Source organism: Hyperolius riggenbachi, chromosome 6, assembly GCF_040937935.1.
Source record: "Hyperolius riggenbachi isolate aHypRig1 chromosome 6, aHypRig1.pri, whole genome shotgun sequence".
Lineage (NCBI taxonomy): Eukaryota > Metazoa > Chordata > Amphibia > Anura > Hyperoliidae > Hyperolius > Hyperolius riggenbachi.
The window spans coordinates 172,329,284-172,343,479 of NC_090651.1; the positions used below are offsets into that span (position 1 = coordinate 172,329,284).

General features: G+C 43.4%; 1 protein-coding gene and 1 long non-coding RNA gene across 2 annotated transcripts in view; one reads left to right on the top strand and one right to left on the bottom strand.

Moving 5' to 3' along the window:
* The window catches only part of LOC137522601 (protein shisa-9-like), a 363,162-nt gene that overhangs the window by 175,705 nt on the left and 173,261 nt on the right, over positions 1 to 14,196 (top strand). The window lies entirely within an intron of this gene.
* Positions 1 to 14,196, bottom strand: part of LOC137522600 (uncharacterized) — a 134,577-nt gene that overhangs the window by 57,997 nt on the left and 62,384 nt on the right. The gene's annotated exons all lie outside the window — the stretch shown is intronic.

Genomic DNA, 14,196 nt, shown 5'->3' on the forward strand with positions numbered 1-14,196 from the left:
ACTGACTGCCACTTGGAAGCAGACAAGGCCAATATGGCAAGAAATAATCTACACATGGCTCCTGACCTTTTCGAGCTGATGGTCAGAGGAAGCGCAGTCTGCTAAGGCCTACCTGATTTTAAGCAATCTCCTCCTGCTGACTTTGTTACAATATGCTGTTTTCTAGCTAATATTATGATCTTCTATAATGCAAATTTTTCTAACCCGTATGTTTTTACATGAACATCTGCCTACAAAACTGTGACTATATATGTGGTTTCTGTACACACAACGAACGCTGATGATGGGCAGGCTGAAATGTTTTAAGATGGGTTTCCCCTCACACTAGATCACTGCGCAGCGGGCATTATTGAGACCATATCATATCTCCATGTGTCGGCGTCTCACGGGGAGGACACTCTCTTGCTTGTGGACTCATAGATGTTGTGATTATAGCATGTGATGGAGTCTACAGTAATGGTCTGTTATCTCTGTGAATACACTGAGCACTATAGTCATCTGGGGCACCCGAGGGGGGAGACCATCATGGGAGAACTCTAAGTCATATGCCCCGCCCCATCTTACTTTGCGCCAGCAGAAGGAAGCCTACCCCCATCGTGGTTAATGTGAACCCCGGGAGCACAGGTCCCTTTGGATACAGGGAGGCCAGACTACTCTTTCATACGGGGGATCTTGGGTGGTGTCCAGGAGAGGTCCAGAAGGACACATTCTCAAAGGAGTCAACTGTATATTCTGTTATAAAGTTAAAATGGCGAGTGGGGAGGGAGATCCCGGTCTCACGTTTGAGGTACGGTATCTCACATCCCACATAGGTACACCCTGCAAGACAGGGGTATACTCGTAGCGAAAGCTTATGTTGTAGTTTTCTTCATGTTGAAGACAAGGATCTGTTTACAAGATCCTACTTTTTTGTATGTTTGTTTACATGGGGTTAATATGTTGGGGTTTCCTCTGGACGTGGCTCTAGGTGTAAGGCAGAACAGAAACACATTAAAATGGCTCATATGAAAGTTATTTCCATTAATTCAAAGGGCCTTAATATCCCTGAAAAAAGAAGAATATTACTAACAGATATGTGGAAACAAATAGCACATATAGTTATGATCCAAGAGACACATTTCAAGGAAGGTAATCACCCCAGATTAAAGGACAACCACTTCCCTATCTCGTACTTCAGCTCCTCATCAACCTCCAAAACTAAAGGCACAGCAGTACTCATTGCTGGCACACTTCCCTTCACTGAAATTGATGTCAGACGCGATAACCAGGGTAGATTTGTGCTGGTGAAAGGCCTCATAAAAGACCAAAAATACACTCTAGGCTCAGTCTATGCCCCTAATGAGGATCAAGATAAATTTATGATGAAATTCCTCTCAGAGCTGGAGAATTTCATGGAGGGAAGTGTTATTATTGGAGGAGACCTGAATGTGGCACTAAACCCACAGGCAGATACCTCGCACGGCAAATCCGCAATTGCACATGCAAAACTAAATAGAATTAAAAAAGCATTGCATGAGAGACAACTGGTGGACGTATGGAGGGTGACACACCCGGACGCAAGAGATTACACATATTATTCAAATGTACATAACGTGTACACAAGGATTGATTACATCCTTCTTTCGCATAATCTTCTGTCTGAGCATGTGGCCGCAGACATCGGCATCATTTCATACTCGGACCATGCACCAGTAAGCGCAGTTCTTAATTGCAAATCCAAAAGGGAGAAGCCCTTTACTTGGAGACTAAACGTCACCATGCTGCAGGATAACTGTGTAAGAGAGGCGGTGAAAGAACAGATTCGAAACTATTTCCACCTCAATGACGGCCAGGGTGTGTCCCCCTCCATCGTCTGGGAAGCGCATAAATGTGTGTTGCGGGGCTTTTTGATAGGAATGGGGGCGAAGCGTAAGAGAGAGCGAGAGGAGCTGATTCGGAAACTACTGGAGGAGATACGCAACCTTGAATGCAAACACAAGAACAGCTCTGGGGGAGATATCTTGATACAACTCCAGACGGCAAGAAATAAACTCAATATTATGCTAAAAGAGAATGCCAAGCAGGCAGCTAGGAGATGTCAACATATTTTTTATATGCATGGCAACAAATCGGGAAGGCTACTTGCCAGAGCGCTCAAAAAGCAGCAACAACGCACATATGTAGCTCAGATTATCGATAGAAAGGGCACTAAGCATCACAAAAGTGAGGACATAGCGAACACTTTCAAAGATTTCTACCTTAACCTCTACAACCTAACGGTGCTCCACAGCGAAAATCTTAAAACTCCCTCCCTAGAGGAGATTAACACATACCTGAATAAGGTTGACATGGCTAAATTAAACTCTGAGGTGAAACAGGCTCTAGATGAACCTTTCTCCGAAGAAGAAATCTTGGGGGTGATTGCTGAGATGAAAACTGGGAAGACCCCAGGGCTGGATGGCCTTACGGCAGAATATTATAAAAAATTTAAAGAGGTTCTGATCTCCCACCTCTGTAAGACTTTTAATGCCCTAGCCGCAGAAGAGGAAGCAATTAAGTTCCCCCAGCAAACCTTAGAATCCCATATAACAGTCATTGCCAAACCAAATAAGGACCCAACAGCCTGCGGTAGCTATAGACCGATTTCTTTACTAAATTTAGATTTAAAAATCTTCGCAAAAGTGCTAGCGAATAGACTGGCTGAACATATGGGCCAGTTAGTAAATTGGGATCAGGTGGGTTTTATCCCAAATAGAGAGGCCAGGGACAACACCATTAGGGCCCTGGACCTGCTCCAGCTCTCGCGGTCGGAGGGGAAACCTTGCATGTTACTGTCCACGGACGCTGAAAAGGCCTTCGACCGCGTGGGCTGGGGTTGGTTAAGGGCTGTTCTGAGACACATAAACCTTGGCGACAGAAGAATGCTATGCTGCATAGACTCCTTATACGCCACACCCTTAGCAAGAATTAAAGTCAATGGCATCCTGTCAGAGCCGTTGCAAATTAACAATGGCACTAGGCAGGGCTGTCCCCTGTCCCCTCTCATTTTTGCGCTGGCCTTGGAGCCTTTCCTATGTCACATTAGAAATAACCCCTCAATCTCAGGCCTTGCTGTAGGAGACGCTGAACACAAAATTGCCGCTTACGCGGACGATCTCCTCTTTTTCCTCACAAAACCTGTCACCTCTCTACCAAATGTAATGAATGAGTTTGGACGCTTTGGGAAGCTGTCTTTCTTCAAAATAAACTTTGACAAGTCGGAGGCACTTAATGTTGGCCTGCCAGAGGAGCAGGTTACCGTAATTAAACAAAACTCCCCATTTAAATGGAACCCTGCCTCACTGAGATATCTGGGGACAAACATCACAAGCTCCCTCAGGGCTGTTTTCCACCTAAATTTCCCACAGATCCTCACAACGTTGTCAGCTGATTTACAACGCTGGGACCTACCTCAAATCTCTTGGATGGGGAGAATAGCAGTGCTAAAGATGAACATCATGCCGAGGTTATTGTACCTCTTTCAGACCCTCCCTGTTAGGATTCCTCTCTCGTTCTTGCAAAAAGCCCAACAGTCTTTCAATAGATATGTCTGGAAGGGGAAACCCCCTCGCTTACGAAAAGAAGTCTTATATTGCCCCAAAAGTGAAGGCGGCCTGGCTCTCCCGAGTGTACAAAGATACTACTATGCCTCCATACTAACTAGGATCATAGATTGGAACAGACACAGTGCAGTTAAACAATGGGTGAATTTAGAAAAGATTCTTGCTCCGCACTCACTCACAGATTTAGTCTGGATATACCAAAAACCATCTACAGAATGGCAACTTCCCCCCCTGCCATATGCTACTTTAAACACTTTCCATAAAGCAAACAGTTCTTGCCTCCTTGCACCTTACCCCTCACCTCTACTTCCGCTCACTGATAATCCTAATATAGGAAAGGACGGCCTGGGACACAATAGACAGTTTAGGGAAAGCTCTAGAAAAATGAGATTTTTGGAAATGTGTTCCTCGGGACATCGGGCAACCTTAGCCGAGATTAGACAGAAACCGCAGGCCGCAGACACAAGGTGGTGGGAGTACTTCCAATATAGGCATTACTTAATGAGACATAGTATAGACCCCACAAAGCTAAGACAGCAAACTGACTTCGAGGAACTATGCACAGCGGAGGGCCCTAGCAGCAAAACGCTATCCAGAATATACGAGATAATAGCCTCTCTGAACATACCAGATCTGCCTTTTCTCCATATTTGGGAGACTGACTTAGGTACCTCTTTCGCTCCACATCAAAGGACCAGAATGTGCATTTTTGCGCACAAATCTTCAAAAACCGTTGGTTTGCAGGAGATGAATTACAAAATATTAACGCAGTGGTATTTTACCCCATTCAAATTAAATAAAATCTACCCGGATACCCCTGATACCTGCTGGAGATGTGGCCATTCCACAGGCACGCTACTACACATTTTGTGGGCCTGCCCCCTGCTTGCAGGTTATTGGAAAACTGTAGAAAGACTAATAAAAGCTGTCACAGACAGAAATACTCCGTTTATCCCTGAGTTCTATCTCCTGCATCTCAACGGTTGGACCATGAAACAATATAAGAAATCTGTGGTACGCCATATTTTAAATGCCGCAAAACGCCTTATCATACGAAAGTGGAAACAAAAAGTAGTACCAGGAAAAGAGGAATTAGTAATAGAAATTGATGAGACACAATACATGGAGGAGCTCTCTTACATCGCGTTTGATAAACATGAGTTATATAAAAAAAACCTGGTCATTTTGGACATACTTCAGACACTCTGAAGACTTTATTAAGGTCCTCCAAGGCTAAAGAGATATCTACACGACATGAGGTGAATGGGATCATGGAATTAACATGGACATAAGCCCTTTGATTTATAAAATTCGTGTTTATAGCACTCATCAGTCCTAGCACTATTCAGATGTGTATGGCACCTGGAGCGACGTCCAGAGGAAAAGGGGTGGGGGGGTGGGGAGGGGAAATTCAAAAGTAAATTTTGGTGTGGACAGTATGCTGAACTTGCAGAGCTTATCCTGGTTTAGTTAATGACAGCTCAGGTATGTGATAAGACCTCTGGTGATTTCCCATAGGAGGAACAGCTACTATTCATTTTGCTAAATCATTGTCCAGATTTTCAACTTGGTTATATGTTGTAGATTTGCCTATATACTACGAATTTGTAGAGTATCATTCTACATGTGCAATATCGTACTGTATTTTGTTCATACCTTCTTTATAAATAAAGAATATATAAAAAAAAAAAAGACAATGTTGTTTCTCTTACACCAAATGGCCAGAGCCATTAAGGAACCTTCTCAGAGGAGTTTCCCAGGCACCCAGCTGTGTTAAGGACCCCTTCATAAATCAAGTTTCCATACCTCAAGGTTGGCAGAAGCTCATAACGCGGATCTTAGTGTAGCCCGAGCTGGCACCATTCTCAGCAGGAATTGTCGCATGAGCTCTGAATGGAGGAGTCCAAAGGACCAGCAATCTCTCCGGCTGGCAACTTTAAACGCCTGCTGAACTGTTAGTTATAAGATGAATCATAAACTGCTATATTTGTCATATTTCCTGTGTTGCAAAGCTGCCGGGCTTTGCAAACTCACAGAGTGTATCGGACCTTACCGGGCGCTGGTACTGAAAAGATTCCAGAACAATCCGAGTTATGGGCTGTCAGTGAGACAGATTCAAAGTACCCTGCTGATACCACAGGGGCTTGCCCCTCATGTTTGGTATCATTGTGCTGGATAAATCCGGACTGACCTGTAAATGTTATTAAATCTGCCCTGACCTGTACGGCTCTGTGAGATAGAGCCCATTTATGGTTAGATATGATTTTCGGTCCACAGAAGAAGGGGGATGGCTCATATCAGGTTCTAAGGAGGTGTGTGGTTCCCGCCTTCACTCCTTCTTACTGTGTCAGGAGTATAACAATGGCAGAGGACCCAAAATCAATTTCCTCCACTTTGAAACATCAATCCGGATTACATAATTGCCAGCTTGAGGACATGCTGGCATCCATCCTGTTTGGACTTTGACGCTGAGTTCCCTGACTCTGAAACCAAGGACTTAGCCATTTTCTTCCACAAAAGGACATTTTCACCTGCACTTAAGTATCCGTTTATTTCTTCCCTTACTTTTATTTTTTATACTGCGCTACTATTGTCTCCAATTGTTAATTTTAATGATTTTCTGTATATATTAATTATTTATATTGCATTTATAATAAACTACTCTAAAGTAATTTATTTGTTCAGCTACACCTACTATTCACAGGGCCGGATTTGTACTTTCCAGTGCGCTAAGCCTGCTGTCACAACCCCCCCCCCCCCCCCCACCACCACCAAAAAATATTCTGTCCAACACTCTGACTAGCGATCACTGGTTTAAATGGGCTCATTTCAGTTGTACGGCTCTGCTCCCCATTCCACAAATAATTCCTGTAATTCGCGCTCCTGCCCGAATGTGCACAGCAGCCAATAGTGTTCTGGGCACGCATACTTGATATACGCTGATGTATGACTGGTACTTGTCAAGAATGCATAACACTGTATCAGCCTTGGTTGCTGTGCACATCTGGGCAGGAGCGAAAAATTACAAGGAGCGCGAGTGGCCAGAGCATGCGCTGCATCTTTTTCCTCTGTTCGACTGGCTGCAGTCGGAGCCACAAACAGGTGGCATGGCAGTGCAATGGAGAGAAGCCCATCCAAAACAGAGAACAGGTATGTAGCAAACATCCTTTCAAGACCCACTTTGGATGTTCTGCTGTAATTAGAGTGGACCTGAACTCAGAAATTCCTCTCTGCTCTAAAAGATATGCAACAACATAACCTTTAAAGAAAAACATTTCTTTGTTACAGCTGATACAAATCCTGCAATAAATCTGCAGTGTGTCTACTTCCTGCTTTCACGGAAGCAGCCATATTGTTAACTTCCTGTGCTTTCAAATGAGCTTAGATGTTGTGGCAGTCAGGTGACACAAATTACAACTTGTGATTAGACACATATGAGGGGAAATTAGACAGGCTCTCTAAATACATACATGGTACATTTCTCTGTTTTTTTTCTGTCCTGTGCAAGAGTTCAGCTCCACTTTAAAGCATCTGAATGACATTTATTTATATTTGCTGAAAAATCTATGTATCTCTTTTGAATGCTGAATGTACATATGGTGGTGTGCTCTAACATATTGACAGTATACGGGAACAAAGTCTGAAGAAGGCTTATTAGCAGAAAGCTTACTCTTTTTCTTTTAAGCCAATAAATGGTATCCTGGTTCAAAACATTCTGCTTTCGCTGATGGCTAAGATGGTACAATGCTCTACTGCTACAGGAAAGCAGGAGGATGTCAAACCATACACACTAGCATAAAGGTAGTAACAGCTCAGGTGACAGTTTAGCAATGAAAGGGAAGCAAACTACATTTTTATTCTGGCAGTTCTCATAGATTAGGAACAAACACACCTGATTAATTCAAAATAACACGTATATATCCCAATAGGAGAGGACTGATTATAAAACTTAACTTTTAATAGATAGTTTTAAAAGAGATCTATTTTGCTAAAAAGACATAGATGTGATCAATGGGTGGGAGATATTAGTCACGGTCCATAATAGACCACCCTCCACTAACCCACTAGTAATCTATAAACCCCCCACACAACTCGACATGTTTCATTTCCTCAAAGGGAAATTTCGTCAGGAGTGATAAGTGCTCAGTGCTGAAGTGCCATAGTGCTAAACATAAATTACATTCTATACATCACATAGCTAGTACAATTTTAGCAAAGTTACAGAAAATAACGGCCGCAAAACTGCAGCCTGCTAAGGTAACTGCCGTTTACATTGTCCTTTTATAGCATACTGGGTCTCCCCTGGGGATTCTGGGTAGGGCAGGTACGGTCACCACCCCCCACAAAGAAGTAACAATCACATGGATTGGTTCTCTTGTAAATCCATCACATCCCCCAGCCAATCCAGGATAGCTCCATTCAAGGCAATAACATCCCAAAAAGGTAGAAAAAATACCTATTCTCCGCCCGTTTTCGCTAGCCGTCACATGCTTATTGTATACCATATGCTGCAAGCCTCTAAAAGTGTAACACCAGAGCGGAAAGTGTACAAAACACTCTCTCCGTATTTCCAGCGCTGTCATTGGTGGATGGAGTCCACAGGGGGAGGGGGGGGGGCGGAGGCGTGGCCATGCGCGTCATATGCGCATTACTATGCAGGCTCATCAGCCAACCCGACGCTTCTTCTTCCGTAAGCCCTCCGCATCACCATTCGCGATGTCGGGGGAGGAAGAGAGGCGTGGCTTCCCTCGTCACGGAGGGTAGTACATGGATAAGCGGCCAATCGGCCGTCATCTAACATATACATTCCCCCAATATCGCGAGTAAGGACGTCAGTGAGGGGAGTGACATACTCCTCAAACCTCCCTCCACCCATACGTATACAGGGGTTTATAAACATTGTCACCATGGCAACGCATATGACATTTAGCAAATTTATAACGGAGGGAGCTCAGTAGAGCCAAGGCAAGCACTCAAAACATGCCACAATTGTGCCAGAAAAACACATGGGGGTGACAACATCGTGTAGAGCTTGCACATAATAACCCCCTCGGCCCTATACATGATACCCAAGCGCTGTATACAGTATATAAGGGGAGAGCCTGCGTTATACACCCATAAAGGCAGGGCATAGTGAATAGATAAAGATCATTAGAAATCAATGACCTATTCCTCTATCCTCATTAAGGAACATATCCTAGTAGCACAAATAAAAGCTAAAAAGGCTTTACAAATCTTTAACCTGTTAGGATAATATGCCCATCTGTATACCTAGATCGGGGAGGGAGAGGGGGGAGAGAGGAGGGAACAACAAGGATTTGAATTCCACCCCAAGTACGTGTGGACACGGCAGGCAAGGTAAGTATGCCAATAGAGTCAAAACAATAGACTGGTCCACAAACAGGTTAGACCTACATCAGAGATCAGTTCTATTCTTTTCTTTTCTTTTTCTTTTCTTCACAGGAACAGGGAAAAAGTGAACCCCTCATTTAAACCATTTGGGCTCAGTGTTCCTAATCTATAGATCCAGCGGGCCTCGAGCTGCTTTAATTTTTGATCAAGGTTGCCCCCTCTGGGGCCCATCCTCCATTTCTGTATAACCCAGAACTTCAAACATGTTGGATCCCCACCATGTTTCTCATGGCAATGTCTGGCAATAGGGGTTCTCCGCTTATGATGTACATCCCCAAGATGTTCTAGGAATCTCTCCTTTACAGGTCGTGTGGTCTCTCCCACATATATTAAGGGACATGTACATTGGATGGCATACACAACTCCCTCCGTGTTACAGTTAAAAAATTCCCACAGATCAAACAAACGGTTATCCTTGGGTGCCCTAAAACTGTCACATTTGAGGACATTAGCACAGGCCTTACATTTTCCACATTTGTGCATGCCCCTTAGAGGAGTCCCTAACCATGTCTTTCTAAAGTCCCCAGAAGCATTTTTTCTCACGGGAAGAAATGAGTGTGTCAGACTGTCCCCTAAATTCTTTCCCCTTCTATATGTTATCAGGGGAGCTCGTGGTAAATACTCTCTTAGTTGTGGGTCTAACTTAAGAATAGACCAATGTCTTCCCAATATCCGTTTAATGTTGTGAGACTGGCTCGAGAACGTGTTAATCAATCTGACTTTACCACCTTCCTTCTGTTGGCTTCTGGGTTTAGGGACTAAGAGGGTACTCCTCTCAGTTGCCTGGGCCTTCTCAAACGCCCCCCTGATTACTTCTCTGGGGTAACCTCGATCCCGGAACCGTTTATCAAGTGTAAGGCATTCCTCCTGAAAGTCGACTTCCCTCGTGCAGTTCCTCCGCGCCCGTAAGAACTGACCCTTTGGGATCCCTCTCTTTAGGGGTTCTGGATGGAAACTGTGCCAATCCAATAAAGAATTTGTTGCTGTGGGTTTCTGAAAGATTTTTGTGTCTAAACCCCCCTCCTCATTTCTCATTATTTGTACATCCAGAAAATTCATTCTATCCTTGTATATTTCGTGGGTAAAGAACATTCCGATATTATTGTTATTCAACTGTTCTATAAAATCAATAAAGAGGGTTTTTGGACCATCCCATAGAATAAAGATGTCGTCTATGAAACGCCCCCAATATATGACGTGGGACGTATACACAGCTAGGTCTTCCCCAAAGACAATTGTGTCCTCCCACCATCCTAGGAAGAGGTTGGCATACGAGGGGGCACAAGATGTCCCCATCGCACAACCCCTCCTCTGTAGGTAATATTTGTTCTGGAACAAGAAATAATTGTGATTGAGAATGAACTCCAAAAGATCCAACAAGAAAGATGTATGTTCTTTAAGATGGATGCTTCTCGATTGTAGAAAGTGTTTGGTGGCATTCAGGCCCAGCGTGTGGTCAATGTTATTATATAATGACTCTACATCGAGACTGGCCAGCCACACATTCCCCTCAATATGTACATCACTCAGTTTATTCAAAAGATCCATAGTGTCTCTTAAATACGATGGGAGGCTTTCAACATACGGTCTTAAAAAGGAGTCAACGTATCTGCTAATTTGTTCAGTTAGACAGCTGTTCCCTGATACAATGGGACGACCTGGTGGTATAGATATGTTCTTATGGATCTTTGGCAGAGCATAAAAAGTTGCCACAGTAGGTGATTTGATAAGTATGCAATCATAATCCGATTTATCCAATAACCCTTTTATCACAGCCTCCTTAAGTAGGGTTTCAAGTCTTTTGTAAAAAAGGGGAGTTGGATTACAGTCCAGTTTTTTATATTGTCTCTCATCAGACAATATTTTATGGCACATTTTCATATATGCTTCTCGTGTTTGCAGGACAATATTACCCCCTTTATCTGATTTTTTGATTACAATATCCTCATTCATCATCAACTTATTCAGGGCCAACTGTTCATTTTTATTGAGATTGTGTGCACTATGCTGCCTTGTTTTCGCAAGATCCTCAAGATCTCTTACCACTGTATCGACAAAAGTTTACATAGTGGGGTACCCACTAATGCTCGGGCAAAATTTGCTTTTAGTTGTCAAACTACTTTTTGGTGGGCCTAGTTGTGTGTGGCCTGTTTCATTCTCTTCTAGGAGTTCATTAAGATCATCCAAAGCATTTTTATCTCTTTCCTCACTTCTTTTTAGCTGCATCGTGGGAGAATTCATATATTTATAGACTGCCAACTTCCTTGCAAATAAGTTAACATCCTTTACTGCATCAAAGAGATCGAAATCAGGTGTGGGTACAAATGTAAGGCCCTTTGATAGAACTGTCATCTCATATTCATTTAAGGCATAATCTGTCAAATTGATAATTCGCATCATATCCGCAGTCTTAGGGGTTACCACTCCTCCTCCCTCTGTTTCCAATGTCGTGGTCTGTAACCCCATTTCTCCCTGTTCCTCAACTGTCTGGGGGTCTCTGGGGATGAGGGATTTTGGCCTTTCGGTCTGCCTCTGCCCCGTGGTCTTTTCACAGGTTTTTTCGGTTGCTCCCCTGGTTTTTTGCCCTTATTCCCTTCTGATTCTGATTCTATCTCAGAGGTATCTTCCCCTCCTGATGAGGGTGTATCGGATTCTATAGGGTCTTTAGCTGTCTTTTTCCAAGTATAAACCTTTCCACTTTTAAAGTCTCTACAGTCACGTACAAATTTTTTATGTTTTTTAATTTTAATACTTTCTTTGTGACTCGATACTTTTTTCTGTAGTTTTTCCTCTAATTTTTTATATTCAGGATGTTCTTTAAAGCCCGTAACCTTCTGATGTTCAATTGCTAATTTAGCATTAATTTTTTCCAAACACCTGACCTCATAGTCCCTCAGAAAACCCATAAGTTCCAGGGTTTGTTTTGTTTTTAATGCATTCCATCCCTTCATAAAGTCATGATCATCTGTATGTTTATGAGGTACTATTAGGTTACGAAGGCCCCGAAATGTAATTTGATCCTTAATATATTTATTAAAGCTGGATATTTCCCACCAACTGCGGTTATGTTCTTTATATAAATTAAAGATCAGTCTAAAGGCTTCGTCAATTTCAGAGGACGAGGGGGGTGGAGCGGAACCAGTCTGCGGTACTTCTAGGTCCTCACATGAGAACACTTCCTTAGCTTCTGCTAATAGATCTGAAACATCAGGGACACTATCCAAAAAACCTGACATTCTACAAAATTTCGTCACGCTATAAATATTGTTTCCACTCACAAGGGGGATAAAGGCGTCAGGTCGCCAAAAAACTCGATTAGGAACAAACACACCTGATTAATTCAAAATAACACGTATATATCCCAATAGGAGAGGACTGATTATAAAACTTAACTTTTAATAGATAGTTTTAAAAGAGATCTATTTTGCTAAAAAGACATAGATGTGATCAATGGGTGGGAGATATTAGTCACGGTCCATAATAGACCACCCTCCACTAACCCACTAGTAATCTATAAACCCCCCACACAACTCGACATGTTTCATTTCCTCAAAGGGAAATTTCGTCAGGAGTGATAAGTGCTCAGTGCTGAAGTGCCATAGTGCTAAACATAAATTACATTCTATACATCACATAGCTAGTACAATTTTAGCAAAGTTACAGAAAATAACGGCCGCAAAACTGCAGCCTGCTAAGGTAACTGCCGTTTACATTGTCCTTTTATAGCATACTGGGTCTCCCCTGGGGATTCTGGGTAGGGCAGGTACGGTCACCACCCCCCACAAAGAAGTAACAATCACATGGATTGGTTCTCTTGTAAATCCATCACATCCCCCAGCCAATCCAGGATAGTTCCATTCAAGGCAATAACATCCCAAAAAGGTAGAAAAAATACCTATTCTCCGCCCGTTTTCGCTAGCCGTCACATGCTTATTGTATACCATATGCTGCAAGCCTCTAAAAGTGTAACACCAGAGCGGAAAGTGTACAAAACACTCTCTCCGTATTTCCAGCGCTGTCATTGGTGGATGGAGTCCACAGGGGGAGGGGGGGGGGGCGTAGGCGTGGCCATGCGCGTCATATGCGCATTACTATGCAGGCTCATCAGCCAACCCGACGCTTCTTCTTCCGTAAGCCCTCCGCATCACCATTCGCGATGTCGGGGGAGGAAGAGAGGCGTGGCTTCCCTCGTCACGGAGGGTAGTACATGGATAAGCGGCCAATCGGCCGTCATCTAACATATACATTCCCCCAATATCGCGAGTAAGGACGTCAGTGAGGGGAGTGACATACTCCTCAAACCTCCCTCCACCCATACGTATACAGGGGTTTATAAACATTGTCACCATGGCAACGCATATGACATTTAGCAAATTTATAACGGAGGGAGCTCAGTAGAGCCAAGGCAAGCACTCAAAACATGCCACAATTGTGCCAGAAAAACACATGGGGGTGACAACATCGTGTAGAGCTTGCACATAATAACCCCCTCGGCCCTATACATGATACCCAAGCGCTGTATACAGTATATAAGGGGAGAGCCTGCGTTATACACCCATAAAGGCAGGGCATAGTGAATAGATAAAGATCATTAGAAATCAATGACCTATTCCTCTATCCTCATTAAGGAACATATCCTAGTAGCACAAATAAAAGCTAAAAAGGCTTTACAAATCTTTAACCTGTTAGGATAATATGCCCATCTGTATACCTAGATCGGGGAGGGAGAGGGGGGAGAGAGGAGGGAACAACAAGGATTTGAATTCCACCCCAAGTACGTGAGGACACGGCAGGCAAGGTAAGTATGCCAATAGAGTCAAAACAATAGACCGGTCCACAAACAGGTTAGACCTACATCAGAGATCAGTTCTATTCTTTTCTTTTCTTTTTCTTTTCTTCACAGGAACGGGGAAAAAGTGAACCCCTCATTTAAACCATTTGGGCTCAGTGTTCCTAATCTATAGATCCAGCGGGCCTCGAGCTGCTTTAATTTTTGATCAAGGTTGCCCCCTCTGGGGCCCATCCTCCATTTCTGTATAACCCAGAACTTCAAACATGTTGGATCCCCACCATGTATCTCATGGCAATGTCTGGCAATAGGGGTTCTCCGCTTATGATGTACATCCCCAAGATGTTCTAGGAATCTCTCCTTTACAGGTCGTGTGGTCTCTCCCACATATATTAAGGGACATGTACATTGGAT